Genomic DNA, 16005 nt, shown 5'->3' on the forward strand with positions numbered 1-16005 from the left:
TGCCCTTCTTCCTGGGTATTCCTCTCCCTGTACTCTCACGTCACTTCCTCCCTTCGTCTTTCCGCTTCCTATGTTTGTTTGTTTGCTTGCTTTTTGGTTTCTTAAAGGAACAGGATTCAAAGGTATGGCGATACAGTGGCAAACTTCGACCAAGGTTGGTTGTTTCTTCACTGGGTCTTTATTAAACTCTCCTCCATTTGTTAATGTAATATTTGTTTGCTCAAATTCTTCGCAACTTTTTTCCCTCTTCTCCCTCTGTTCTCCTCACTTTCTGGGGTTCTTTCTATCCAGTATTGGGATATTTTTGCTTTTATTATTGCAACTCCTTGTCCTTAAAGGTCAGAAGATTAATTATATGCCTTTTTAAAGTGGTGCACCTCTTGGTGCCTTGAATTGCTATTCTTCAGAACAGCTTCCCACTCCTTGGTCCACCTAGCCTCGGCACTTTACCGGACCTCTAGGTTCCCACCCTTGAGGGGTGAGAGCCTTTTGGGCCGTCAGTGTGCCGTTTCAGCTTAGTGACTCTCCTGACCTCAATCCGTCAGAAGAGAGGGGCGTATATCGGCCACCCAACCGTGGGAGTGGTTGATGCTCACGGAGCTCTCAGAGCATCCAGCCTACCGCCATCAAAGCTCACCAGAAGTCCCCCACACTTAACACAAAGAAAAAGAGGTAAAGAATTGTATTCGTCAGCGCTAGAAAAAAATGGGGGTTGTAATTTATGTAAAAGAAAAATTATTACCGGAATTGGCCTTCAAAGATACAGAAGGCTGAGCGGTTGGAATTATTATAAAACAAGGAGACCAAAAAAATTAGTGTGTAACATATATGCACCTAATGGGCCTAAATCCAAATTTATATCAAGTTTAAATGACAAAATTTAGATGATACAATTTGATAATTTAATATTAATGGGCAATTTCAATGGAGTATTGAACACCAAGCTAGATAAAACTAATAAAAATGTAGGGGGGAGGACAAAAGCACTCTACCAATCACATTTTTGAAACTAAAAGAAGACTGGGATTTGGAAGATGTTTGGCGCATACATAATGGGAATGAAAGAGACTACACCTTCTTCTCAAACAGACCCCAGGAGTGGTCCAGGATCGATATGATTTGGACCTCAAAAGTATCTCCAAAATCAGAATAATTCCTAGAGATCTTTCAAATCACTGTGCATTAGAAATGATAATAAATCAGCAAACAAATACATGAACATGGAGATTAGATGGAAATTTACTAAAAGAGGAGAGAGATATCATGAAAACTACTAAACTATTAAAATAATATTTTGAATATAATGACAACCAAGAAACTGAGATTGAAACCCTGTGGAACGCATGTAAGGCAGTCATGAGGGGAATCTTCATTCAACAAAAAGCAACAAAAATAATTTAAGAAGGAAAGTACACCAGAAGATAATAAAAGAAATAGAGAAAGAAGAATATAAACTTAAACAAAACGTTGAAGATAAAGAAGCAAAGAAAGCTCTTGAAAAGTTGAATAAGGAAAAAACTTGCTAGACATAGAAGGGACGGCAAAACAAATGAAATTTATCAAGCAGAAAGAATTTCATTAATTAGAATTTTATTTATTTTTATATAGATTACAACGAAAGAGTGAGAACAATAAAGTATAGGAAAGTGAGGAAATAAAGAAAAAAAGAGAAAAAAGAAAAAACAAAAAGTATACTAAAATTCCAAATAACCCCTAAAAAAAAACTCTACAAAAATACACAAAAAACACAAAAAAACAAAAACAAAAAAATGACTTCCATTCCATCTTCTTGGATCATATCTTCTTATTATTCAAAAATATAAAATAAGTTCAAAAAGAAATTGTCTCTCTTGTTTCTTATTTTCCCAAATTGTCCAGATATTCATGGAGATTATCCCAATTCGTTCTTCTTAGTATCATACCCGTATTTTTCTTCAACAAAAAAGCCAATTCATCCATGTCCTTTATTTCTCTGATTTTTTTCCACCCATTCCTGTACGGGTGGTACTGAGTCTTTCTTCCATTCTCTAGCAAAAACAATTCTAGCGGCAGTCGTCATATATGTAAAAAGTTTATCCTCTTGTTCCGTCAGTTGTAGATCTAAATCTGTAAAACCTAACAAATAATACTCCGGTTTTCTTATAAATGTTCTTTTTAAAATATTTTGTGTCTCCAAAATTTTACTGCTTCTTTGCAAGTCCACCACATATGGTAGAAGGAGCCAACCTGTTCCAGGCATTTCCAACACTTATCAGAAACTGTTTTATACATTTTAGCCAATTGTTTCGGTGTGGTATACCATCTGTGGAACATTTTTATCCAATTTTCTTTTAAATCCACTGCGTATGTATATTTTAATTTTTTGTTCCACATCTGTTCCCACTCCCTCATTTGAATTGGTCTTCTTAAATTTTGAGCCCACTTTAATCATACAGTTTTTAACCTGTTCTTTTTCAGTCAGCCAGGTAAGTAATATGTTATAAATATTCAATATTACTTTCTTTTCTAATTTTAAAATTTTATCCCATGCTGTTTCCTCCCAAGAGAAGCCAATTTTTTTATCTTGATTGTAATATTCTTTAATTTGCATATAATGTAACCAAGTAATATTAGAAAAATTTTGTTTTAATTCCTCATAAGTCTTAACATTGTTTGTATCTTTATTTAACAAATCTTTGTAGGTTGGCCATTTTCTCCAAGCAGAAAGAATTTCAGAACGCAAATAAACCGGGAAGATGGTTAGCTTGGAAAATAAGAAAGAAGAAACAGACGAATCAGATAATAAGATTAAAAAGAAAAGAAAAGGACATTACTACGGATAAAGAAATAATACAGGAATTCCACAAGTTTTAGTAAAACTTATACGCAAAGGATCCAAGTAAGATGGAGGAAATAATGACCTACCTAGGAAAAATAAAGCTAGACAAAATCTCAGACACACAAAGAGAATTAGTGAATAAGGAGATAACAGAAGATGAGATTAAAAGAGCAATTAGAAAGCTAAAGTCTTCTAAAGCGCCGGGACCAGACGGCTTCACAGCAATATTCTACAAAGCAATGATAGAGAAATTAACACCATATTTAAAGATACTAATGAATAAGATCATGAAGGAAAGGATAGTACCAGAAACATGGAGAACAGCAAATATAACAATGATTCACAAAGAAAATACGGATGGAACTGATGTGAAAAATTACAGGCCCATCTCACTGCTTAACCTGAATTATAAAATCTTTACAGGAATTTTAAGTGAAAGAATTAAGACATTTTTAAATATATGGATAGGAGAAGAACAAACTGGATTCCTACCTGGAAGACAAATGAAGGACAATATAAGAAATATTATAGACAATAGAATATTTCGAGAACCATCACCAGACAGAAGTGGCCTTTGTTGCTGTCGACGCTGAAAAGACATTCGATAATTTGAGGTGGGAATTTTTCCAAGCACTATGTAGAGAGCTAGACTTAGGATATAGTTTCATAAACGCTATTGAGGCAATTTGCAGCGAACAAAAAGCGACTATTTGGCTCAACGGCCAACTATCAAAACAAATATTAATCGGAAAGGGTACAAGGCAAGGTTGTCCTCTCTCACCACTTATATTCATCATGACGTTGGAGATTCTATTGAAGAATATAAGAGATGATAAAAAACTACCGGCACCAAAAATAGGGAAGCAAGCATACAAATTCAGAGCATTTGCCGATGATTTGATTTGTATCATTCAGGAACCGAGAGAAAGCATCACCAATTGGATAACAAGGATAGAAGAATATGGAAACCTTGCGGGATTTAAGATAAATAGACAAAAAACCAAAATCTTTAGAAAGAACATATCGAAAGAAAATCAAGAGACTAAGAAAAACATCAGGAATGCAAATCTCATAAAAAAATAAAATATCTGGGAATTCAACTAACTGCCAAAAACTCCCAACTTCTAAATAATAATTATGAAACAAAGTGGAAGGATATTAAAAATGACTTAAAAACTTGGAATAACCTAAATCTTTCTCTCTTGGGCAGGATAGCAACCATTAAGATGAATGTCCTACCAAGATTCTTATTTCTCTTCCAAAATTTGCCAGTAATTCAGAATAACAAATTATTCAAAGAATGGAATAAAGAGATTATGAAGTTTGTCTGGAAGGAGAAAAAATCAAGAATAAAATTCAAACACCTAACTGATGCTAAGCAAAGAGGAGGATTCGGACTTCCAGATCTAAGAATTTACTATGATGCATGTGGAATGGTCTGGATAAAAGATTGAATCTCATTGAAGAGAGAAAATGTGCTGACCCTTGAGGGCTTCAACTTTAGAGTCGGTTGGCATGCATATTTGTGGCGCAATCAAGCAATAAAAGAGAAAAACTTCAATAACCATTTCATCAGAGGAGCCTTACTAAAGATCTGGGTAAAGTATAGAGACAAACTTTACCAAAAGATACCCTATGGTTGTCCCTGTTTGAAGTGGGACAAAGCAGATTGTTAGGATGGACGAGATGGCCTACATACAAAGATACAATTATAAAGAAAGCTGGCATGATACAATTGAAGAGCAAAGAAGAGATAGCCAATGAATTGAAATCTTTCTCCTGGCTACAATATTTCCAGTTAAAAGAATATTTCAACAAAGACCAGAATTTAGGCTTCCTAGAAAAAGATGATATATGGGAGAAGATTCTAAGAAAAGACAAGAAGAATATAACTCTTATATATAACAAATTACTTGAATGGGCGACAGAGACTGAATCTGTAAAAGAATATGTGATAAAATGGGCAAAAAATATTGGCAGACCAATAAAATTCAGAGAGTGGGAACTAATCTGGTCCAAAAAAATCAAATATACATACTCCACAGATCTGAAAGAAAACTGGTATAGGATGTTTTATAGGTGGTATATGACACCACAAAAATTAGGCCTAATGTACAAAAAAACAAGTAATAGATGCTGGAAATGCGAAGATCAAGCCGGAACCTTTTACCACCTATGGTGGACTTGCCCCAGAGTTAAAATTTATTGGAAAACAATACATGAAAACTGTGAGAAAATACTACAAACAAAAATGAAGATGAAACCAGAATATTTCTTGTTGGGAATATTCGATGAACAGCTCGAGCTTGATTCCAATAAAGATATGTTATTTACTTACCTAACTCCAGTGGCAAGAATGGCTCTGGCTAAAAAATGGAAAACAAGAGAAATACCCACAAGACAAGAGTGGTTAAATAAAATTAATGACATAAAAGAAGTGGATATCCTGACATATGCTCTAAAAGATCCACAGGGTAGACAGCTTGAGAGGACAGACTGGAAGTTATTTGAAGAATTTATGCTTAATTCACAGGAAGAGAAAAAACAAGAACGATGACTGTTGAAATAAAAAGAAGAAGGCAGGAGAAAACAAATGATAAAAAGAAGGGAGAAGCTACATGATGAGAATAATTTCAACGATAATAAGGACATGATGTGGGAAAGGAGATTCGGGAGTAAAAAAAAAATCCCCTAATCCCCCAACCCAAACCCTATTCCCCTTAAGACCTTTTATACCCTATATACCCCATTTACCCCATCATCCCTGCATGCCTTACCCAACAGTATTGTTAGATTTTATTGTTATTATGGAAATCCATTCAATAAAAACTATTTTTTAAAAAATTACATCACGCTTCATAACAGTAGCAAAATTACAGTTGTGAAGTAGCAATGAAAATAATTTTAGGATTGGGGCTCACTATAACATGAGGAACTGTGTTAAGGGGTTGCAGCATTAGGATGCTTGAGAGCCACTGCATTAGACCCTGGATTGCCGACTCCTAATGTAGAATCCTAGAGCTGAAAGAGACCCCCGAAGGCCATCCAGTCCAACCCCCTACCATACAAGAAGGCACAATCAAAGCACTCCCAATATATAACGTCTATGGGAAAGCCTCCATAGAAGGAGACTCCATCACACTCTGAGGCAGCCTATACCACTCTCCAGGAAGTTCTTCCTATCCTTTCAGTTGAATCTCTTTCCTTGCCATTTGAACCCATTGACCCCTTGTGCCCTGGTCTCTAGAGCAGCAGAAAGTAAGCTTTTCCCCTCCCTCTTCCTCAATGGGACACCCTTTTAAATCTTGAAACATGGTTCTCATGTTCCCTTTCTACCTTCTCTTCTCCCAGCTAAACATCCCCAAGGAGGAAAGGGGGAAGGAAATAGAGAGGGGAAGGGTAGGGGGAGAGAAGAAAAGAAGGATGGAAGGCAAGAAGGGTGGAACAGAATGGAGGGAGGGAGGGAGGGAGGGAGGGAGGGAGGGAGGGAGGGAGGAAGGAAGGAAGGAAGGAAGGAAGGGAAAGAGGGAGAAAGGGAAGGTGGAAGGAAAGAGGGAAGGAAGGATGAAAGGTTGGAAGGAAAGAATGAATGGAAGGAAAAAGAGGGAGAGGAGGGAGGGAAGGAAGGAGTAAGGAAAGAGGGAAGGAAGGATAGGATGGTGTGAGAGAGGAGAACCTGAGAAAAGAGTCCAAGGGGCCACATCTGACTCTGTGGCCTGGGCTTGCCCATACCTGGTCTATACACTGTAGAATGAATGCAGTTCAACACCACTTTCATTACCATGGGTTAATGCATATGTTCGGCAATGGAACCAATTGCTTAAAGAGGTGACAAAGTCTCCTTCTCTGGATGTCTTCCAAAACACGCTGAAAATACTGCACTGAGTATAGATTGTATTAGATGGAGCCTCGGACTTTTTCTTTCTCAGCAGTTTTGTGTATCTTAAAAACAATGGTCTAACTGGTGCTGAGTCCAGTGGCACACTAAAATCTAACATGTTTCATTTGACATAATTTTTCAGATACTGATGCAAACACCCTGCTGTCCTTGAAAACAGATGCTACATAAAACCTGTTTGACTGGGGTGAATAAATTCCATCCATAGTGTTACCAGCTGTTACCAACTTCACTGTGATTGGCTAAGCCTCAATGACATCAAGGAGTTCTCCCTGTGGAGGAGGGAACGCAGTGCTTTCCAGCCAATGGAGAGTGCACCTTGCCTCTGATGCAGATTTTCCTCTGTCCAGTGGCTGAAAAGGGGCCGTCTATCCAGCGAACAAAGGGTGCTGAAATATCTCTTGATGGGATTATGTGGTCCCAGCATGGGACAAACAAAGGGCCCTAACTGACCCCAGGAAACTTTTATTGTGACAAAGATGGCAATTTAAGTGAGTCCAGTGCCTTCGGCACTGTAGTTCCTTGAGTCCAGGGCAGAAAATATTGTCCACCCCGATAGGATTAATGGTCAGTTGCTGGTAAAAGGGGAAATGTCATTGTTGGAAAACAGGGCATGGCTTTCTCATCCTTGGGGACTGCCATACCAGAGAATGATTGTCTTTGTATGTTCTGATAGCTATACAAAGGACAGGCAGCCTGTACCTCAGAATCCTGTTGTCCCCTGTATAGCTGGAGTTATGAGTCACTGATGCTGGGTGATTGAATCCAGTTTCATGCAAAGTCATTCCAGGAAGGCAGCTGGCTGGCTCTCTCGGGGTCAATAGGTGAAGGCAAAATGTTAGCACAATATTGAGTCGGTGGCAAGATTTCTCCAATATTTTATATGAAGTCATAAAATATAAAAGGATTAAACATAGAAGGAGACTGTGGATCCGGGGACCCTTTAATCTGGAGACCCAAAGCTCATGGGTAGTGGGGGTACATACACAGAGGGACACATGGGTGTCTAAGGGGATTTGATCCCACCCTGGACACCCACGGGGAAGAAAAGGTCAAATAAAAGGCAAAAATAGGATAAGCATACGCATGAGTGTCCCGTGGATAAACTGGGAATCCTGTGAGTGGGTAGGCTGAAACCCACGAGGAAGGCGAACACACACAAGGGTATTGTGGATAATAAGGGAAACCTAATGGGTTTCCATATCTACAGGGGTTTGGTGAAGATGCAGATTATGGGAGTTGGAATTAAACACAATGAAGGGGATTATGGACAGGTTAGTGGGTAGGAAGAGAGAAAAGGTGGAGATTGCTGGACAAGTAGGTGGCTGTAATAGAAGTCAATGGCGAAGGGGCAAAGTGTGACTTGGGAGCCTGCTAGGGCTTCCAGAGCGGCTGGGAGGTGGCAATGGGGTTCGGTGGATGAGACTATGAATCGACCCTGCTCTGGGGTTGCGGAGGACCATGAAGGACCATGGGTCATGTGGTCCAGGCCACTGCCAGTTGTGTGGAGGAATATGGAAGTAATCTAAAAAAGCAAAAGAAGATGGTGGGGAGGCAGAAAAATCAGATAATTCTGTTTTTATTAAGGATTGAGGCAACCAAGGGGATGGATGAGGTTCCTGGGCGCTAGTGGCTGCTGTTGGGCTCCTCCAGACCTGGGGACTTTTGCTGAATTCATAATGGTACAAGCAAAAGCCGTGTAAATCTGTGGAACTCTCCGATGGGGGAGACAGGGGTCTTTCATGCTCCATAACACTGTGACTTGACAAGGTCACCCAGTGGGATTTCACAGCTGAGCAGGGATTAAAATTCTAGGTGTCTGGATTTCTAGATTCAAATTATTATACCATAGTGCAGTGGTTCTCAACCTGTGGGTCCCCAGGTGTTTTGGCCTACAACTCCCAGAAATCCCAGCCAGTTTACCAGCTGTTAGGATTTCTGGGAGTTGAAGGCCAAAAACATCTGGGGACCCCAGGTTGAGAACCACTGCCATAGTGGCTTTCAAAACACCTTCATACTGCCATTTTACTGCCATGGCTGCATTCTATAGAATTCTAGGTTTTGGAGTTGGTAAGGCACTACAACTCTCTGTCAGATAATATTAAACAGCTCACAGAATTACAGGCCCCAGACTTTCAGACTAGTCTCTGTTCAAAGTATGACTCTGGATCCAACATATAAAGCAGAGTTAGTAAGGGTGTGATAAGACTCCTTGTGCTTGTGTGACATTGGAGTAGCAAAAAGAATGCAGCCGTGAAATGGATCCAGGACTTGTAGGGTGAAACCTCCAGGACTTGCCCATCAGCAGGGATTATGGCATAGTTTGTTATCCCTTACTCTCTTGGATTGTCTCTTACTGTAGCTGCAATCTCAATAATTGGAGGAGAAATGTAGTTGCTCATCAATGAGCTGTCCTTGTCATAACTTCAAGAATGTAGGGGTTCTTTGGTCCTGAGTGGGCAGGAATTATCAGCTTTACAAAAGACCTGATATTTCTGCCTCCATACCATCTTCTTTTGCTTTTTTAGATTACTTCCATCTCCAGTGGGAGATTAAAATAATGAGCAATGTCATTTTTATATACCATATATGGATCAGCATCACAATTTGGGGGTCAAAATAGTGAGTGTCATGATATGAACTTTAGAATGGACCTCAGTGTCAGACTGCTCATGGTCTTTGTTTGCGCATGACTCAGATGCTGGGCAACCAGCCGGTTAGTTCATGTAATTCCTCATGTGATCATTTTGCTTTGTTTGCAGGAAAGGAAACTATTTTGGATTTTTAGCAGTTTCCTTTTCTCAGCTAGACTTCAGAAGAATAGAAACTGATATCACTGTTAGCTTCACAGCGCAAAGAGTCTGGTGAACATATTATGGGGCCAGAAAGGAAGAAAACAGCTCAAGAGGAATCGTGAGCTATTTAGAATTAGGCATTTGCTTTTCTTCATATCTGTTCATCTCTGAATGGGGTTTTGGGTGGTATTTGTAGCCTGCTTTCCAGAATAAAACTCTCTAACTGGGTTGCAATACATAATTTAATCATAAGAGTACATATTCTTCATCATTTCACCGGAACATGTTAGGCTAAGTAACTACAAAACATGGTCAAGATGGCAATTGTTACCCAAATGGAAGAACACACAAGCTAGGCAAAGGCTGCAGCAGTTTGCTTTTGCCTGAGTTGACAGGGAATGCCAAGTTTTCACCTTCTTCTTTTCACCCTGTAGAGTTGATTGAGCTCAATCTCTTTTTTTTTTGCAATTGAAGTAAGCCTGGGACAAAGGGGGAAAGTAGAAAGTGTAGACAGAAACGAATTTTTTTAAGCAGTTGAAAAAGTGGGATGAGAGAGGATTAATCAGAACAGTCCCTGCTAAATTGGGACATTTGGAGACTTCATAAAAATAACCAAGTAGTAACATATAAAAAGCACTAATTTGAGGTCTGCACATGAGTCAAAGGGTGTAGGCATCTCAACAGACCCCTCTGCAAAAACTTGGATCTATCTATCCATCCATCCACATAATAAAAGTGAACATCTATATGCCTGTATGTGGCATGGGTGTCCACTTACACAGCCAGCCTTCAGACTCCACAAATACCTTTAACCCAGAGTTTAACTCAGCCGGCATAGCCAATGGTAAGGGATGATAGGAGTTGCAGTCCAACAACATCCATAGGCTCACTTGTTTGCTGGTGCAGAATCATTTCAGTAAGAGCCCTTCCACACTGCCATATAACCCAGAATATCAAGGCAGGTAATCCACAATATCTGGTTTGAACTGGGTTATCTGAGTCCACACTGCCATATAATCCAGTTCAATTTGGATTTTTATACAGTGGTGTAGAAGAGCCCTAAAAGTTTCAGTCCAGGTTCACTATGGAAATCACCATAGCTGGAAGACCAGAAGTGCTAAAAAGACAGAAGAGTGGGAACCATAGTATCATAGAGTTGGAAGAGACTCCAAGGGTGTACAATCCAACTCCATTCTGAAATGTAGAACCACACAGCCCAAACAATCCCGACAGATGGCCATCCAGTCTCTGCTTAAAAACCTTCAGAGGCAGTGAATTCACAACCTTCCAGGGCAGCATATTTCACTGTCAAATAGTTCTGATTGTCAGTTCTTTTTAATGTTTAGGTGGAATATCTTTTTCTAAAACTGGAATCGATCGCTCCATGTCCTGGTCTCTAAACCAGCAGAAAACAAGTTTGCACATCTTCAATGTGACATCCTTTCAAATATTTAACCATGGCTATCATTGAGTTTTTATTCCTCCGCCTTGGCATTTATGTTGTTTACTGTATTTTCTGTTAATTTATGTATTTTATTTTGATGTTATTATTTGCTTGTTTGTATTTTACTTTGCTATGTTGTAATTTTGGGCTTGGCCTCATGTTAGCAGCCCAGAGTCCCCTTCGGGGATATGGTGGCGGGGTATAAATAAAGATTATTATTATTATTATCATCATCATCATCATCATCATCATCATCATCATCATGTCTCCTCTTAATCTTCTCATCTTCAAGTTAGCTGCTCTTCATAGGGCTTGACTTCCAGACCTCAACAGAATGTGATCCTGGAACTTGCCCTGGATTTCCCAGAAATTGATTGTATCGCTGCCTGTATTTGCCTTCTCTGGACAAATTGGCTGTAAAGTGATGGGAGATGCAGCCATTAGGCAACAGTAGTTCTATTGATTATTTATTTCCAGAAGGTGGTGCTGGAGAACTTCTGTTCAACCACACTGTGTTTGTATTGCAGACATTATCTTATTCCTATGTTGTTCATGATAACCAGTTCGTGCAGTGGCTTAAATGTTGGCAGGGGGACTCTGGGAGAGTAGGATTTAATTCGCCATTAATCCTTGTGCAAGTTATATTGTCTCACCCTAGGAGGATGGGAATGACAAACCTCTACTTGCCAAGAAAACACTTTGATGGGTCACCTTAATTCAATTTAAAGGCAGATAAAACAGATTTCATTCAAAGCCTTCATGACAACCAGTTTGTGAAAATGGAAATAGAGTTGGAAAATATGGAAACAGGGTAGGAGGATATTTTACCTGCTCCCTGTAATTATCACTGGCCAGTCATCTGGCTACAAGGAACTAATGGCACTTAAATGCTGCCCAGTTTATGGGAGAGTATTGAGAATTTTGAGCCAGAGTGTTTCAAGAGACTACAAATCCCAAGGTCCCACAGGATGCGGTTATGGCAAGAAAAATGGATTCCAAGTATGTTGTTGTTGTTCATTCATTCAGTCATTTCCGACTCTTCGTGACCTCATGCCGTCACCACCCCAGCTCCTTCAGAGTCAAGTCAGTCACTTCAAGAATGCCATACATCCATCTGGCCCTTGGTCGGCCCCTCTTCCTTTTTCCTTCCATTTTCCCCAGCATCATTGTCTTCTCTAAGCTTTCCTGTCTCCTCATGATGTGGCCAAAGTACTTCAGCTTTGTCTCTAATATCCTTCCCTCCAATGAGCAGTCAGGCTTTATTTCCTGAAGTATGGACTGGTTAGATCTTCTCGCAGTCCAAGGCACTCTCAGAACTTTCCTCCAACACCACAGTTCAAAAGCATCTATCTTCCTTCATTCAGCCTTCCCTATGGTCCAGCTCTCACCTCCATAGGTGACTATGGGGAATTCTAAGTATCATAGGGCCTAAATACCCTAAAGCAGGGCCAGATACAGCCCTCCAAGTTAATTTATCTGCCCCCTTCTCTAAACATTAGATTTAATGTTGCCCTAGGTCTGAAGCGACTTGAAGGCACACAAGTAACTTGACTATCTCATCCACAAAAGCAGGTCCAACTTCCCTTTGAAATACTCGTAAGTTTATGTTGGTTAAAATTGTTCACAGTCTTAGGGTAAAAATTGTTCACAGTTCGGCCCTGTTTTTTAAAAAAAGTTTGAGGACCTCTGTCCTAAAGGCACCAAATTGGATCTGACTTTAGAGATTAAGCAGGACCAGCTCTGATTAGTACTTAGATGGGACACTGCCAACAACCAGGTGCTGTAACCTGTGTTTCAGAGAAAGTAACTGGCAAATAATCTCTGAATATTCCTTAACTAAGAAAACCCAATGAAATTCATGAGGTTGGCATAAGTTGACAGGCAACTTAAATAAAAATACACACACACACACACACACTACTAGTGCAATAATTGTGTAGTGTGAAAGGGACATATTTGGTGGGAGATGCTCAACTGAGAATAAGTGATATAACAACCATCTAGAAATATTTAAAAGCATAACCCATAGGAAACAGCAAGGTTAATCAGAGCTGTTCCAAAAGGCAAGACCCAAATGCATGGATTCAATTTACAGGAAAGGAGGTGGTGACAGGATATTAGGAAAAATTTCCTGATGGTGAGGTCTGTTTGATAGTGAAACAGTGTGTGATGAGGTCTCCTTTTCGCATACTGCTTAAACTAAGGTTGGATAACCACCTTTAGATTTCCTGTATTGTTGTAGGATTGGCAACAATTGGCATTCTTTGATTTTTATAGTTATCATCTATAGATGGTTATTTTTTTAAGTTCCAAAAACAAAGTGTTGGTTTTGCCATTTAAAAGTCGCTCTTTGGATACTTGTGCATCCACACATTTTGGTACCCAAAGGTGTCCTGGAACCAAACCCTTGCAGAAGCCATGGGTGCCCTATATAGTCTCAGTTTAGTCATTTGACCTTCTACGTTTTGGTTTGCTTTAGGATCTATTCCGTTGGTCTTACAGTGTATGTAGTATCCTAACAACCACTGGTGAGAAGAAAACCTCTGAGTCCTGTGATGTCTTGAATTCCATCAAATGTATTGGAACAAAAACTGTTTTATCAGATTATGTAATTTAAAAAGAAAAAGGAAAGCAATTCCTAATACATCCCCATCTGATTTGCATCCAGTGTTTTGCAGTCATAACTCCCAAAACTGAATTAGAAAATTCTGCCCACTAGTGGTTTCAACCATCTCCACAAGTCAGATTGGCTAAACAAAATATATGCCATTTGATGCCACTCTTGAGAGACCTGAGGGCAACCTGTCCATTACCTTCACCTTGCCCCTTCAGGGGTGCTTATGCACTGCAGAATTGATTCAATGTGATACCACTTTAACTGCCATGTCTCAATGCTATGGAATCAAGGAATTTATCATTAAGCCTTCTCTGCCAGAAATAATTTACTTTTGGATATTGCTGCTCTTACAGTTTCGCATATCAAGAGGAGGTTTACACATCAAAAACTCAGGCAAATAAAAGAAACAATAAAACAACAGAATAAAACAAAAACAATTCTCACAGGGTTAAAAACAGTAACTATGCGGATCTTTGTTGCCAGTGTGACGTCTCTACTCTTCACTATTTTATCAAGCTTGGTCATTGCTCTCCTCCCAAAAAGTAAATGTCTCCTGATTTCCTGGCTGCAGTCTGCGTCTGCAGTAATCTTCATGCCTAGAAATGCAAAGTCTGTCACTGCCTCCATATTTTCTCCCTCTATTTGCCAGTTATCAAGCAGTCTGGTTGCCATCATCTTGGTTTTTTAAATATATATATATATATATTTAATTGCAAGCCAGCTTTTGTCCTTTCTTCTTTCACCTTGGTTAGAAGGCTCCTCAGCTCCTCCTCGCTTTCGGCCATCAAAGTGGTATCATCTGAATATATAAGGTTGTTGATGTTTCATCCAACAATTTTAACTCCAGCCTATATTATTTTTATTACATTTATTATTTTACTCTATTTATTATTTTTATTATTATTACATTTACATTATGTTAAAGGTAAAGGTTTTCCCCTGACATTAAGTCCAGTCGTGTCCGACCCTGGGGTGTGGTGCTCATCTCCATTTCTAAGCTGAAAGGCCGGCGTTGTCTGTAGACACCTCCTAGGTCATGTGGCCAGCATTACTGCATGGAGCGCCATTACATTATGTTACTCTATTATTATTACATTTATTATTTTATTCTATTTATTATTGTTCTTATTACATTTGTTATTTTACTCTATTATTATTTTTATTACTTTTATTATTTTACTCTATTTATTATTTTTATTATTATTGCATTTGCATTATTTTACTCTGCTATTATTTTATTACATTTATTATTTTATTCTATTTACTAATATTATTACATTCATTATTTTACTCTATTATTACTGTTCTTATTGCATTTCCATTATTTTACTCTATTTATTATTGTTGTTATTATATTTGTTATTTTACTCTATTATTATTTGTATTACTTTTATTATTTTACACTATTTATTATTTTTATTATTGTTACATGTATATTATTTCACGCTATTATTATTACATTTATATTATTTTACTCTATTATTATTTTTATTACTTTTATTGTTTTACTCTATTTATTATCATTACTTTTATTATTTTACTCCATTTGTAATTGTTATTATATTTATTATTTTACTCTATTGTTGTCATTATTACATTACCATTATTTTACTCTATTATTATTATTATTATTATTACTTTTATTATTTTACTCCATTTGTAATTGTAATTATATTTATTATTTTACTCTATTGTTGTCATTATTACATTACCATTATTTTACTCTATTATTATTATTATTATTATTATTATTATTACTTTTATTATTTTACTCCATTTGTAATTGTAATTATATTTATTATTTTACTCTATTGTTGTCATTATTACATTTCCATTCTTTTACTCTATTATTATTTTCATTACTTTTATTATTTTACCCTCTTCATTATTATTGGAAGGATATGTAAGCAATTTTATATAGAAGGTTAGAATAATGCTTTAATCAGAGTTGGACAGTTATCTTAAATTACAGTTTTATGTATCTATTTAAAAGCATTTAACCTACTGATGCCTCAGTTAATGTAATTTTATTGGTATCTATTTTTATTTTGAAATTTACCTGTAGCTCCTGCTTTTCCCACCCTCGGCTTCTGCTGGAGTCAATACGTTTCCCCAGTTTTTGTAAAATTGGATGCCTTGGGTCGGCTTATACTTGAGTATAGGTAAAGGTAAAGGTAGTCCCCTGACATTAAGTCCAGTCATGTCTGACTCTGGGGTGTGGTGCTCATCTCCATTTCTAAGCCGAAGAGCCAGCGTTGTCCATAGACACCTCCAAGGTCATGTGGCCGGCATGACTGCATGGAGCGCCGTTACTTGAGTATATAGATAGGTAATTCTACAAGAGGCACCCCAGGTGGGTTTGTCTTTTTTTTGCTGCTCGGCTCTAGGACCCGGGAGCCGCTCCTGCCAGGCGGAATGTCCCTCTCTGCTGGG

This window comes from Anolis sagrei, chromosome 6, assembly GCF_037176765.1.
Source record: "Anolis sagrei isolate rAnoSag1 chromosome 6, rAnoSag1.mat, whole genome shotgun sequence".
Classification (NCBI taxonomy): domain Eukaryota; kingdom Metazoa; phylum Chordata; class Lepidosauria; order Squamata; family Dactyloidae; genus Anolis; species Anolis sagrei.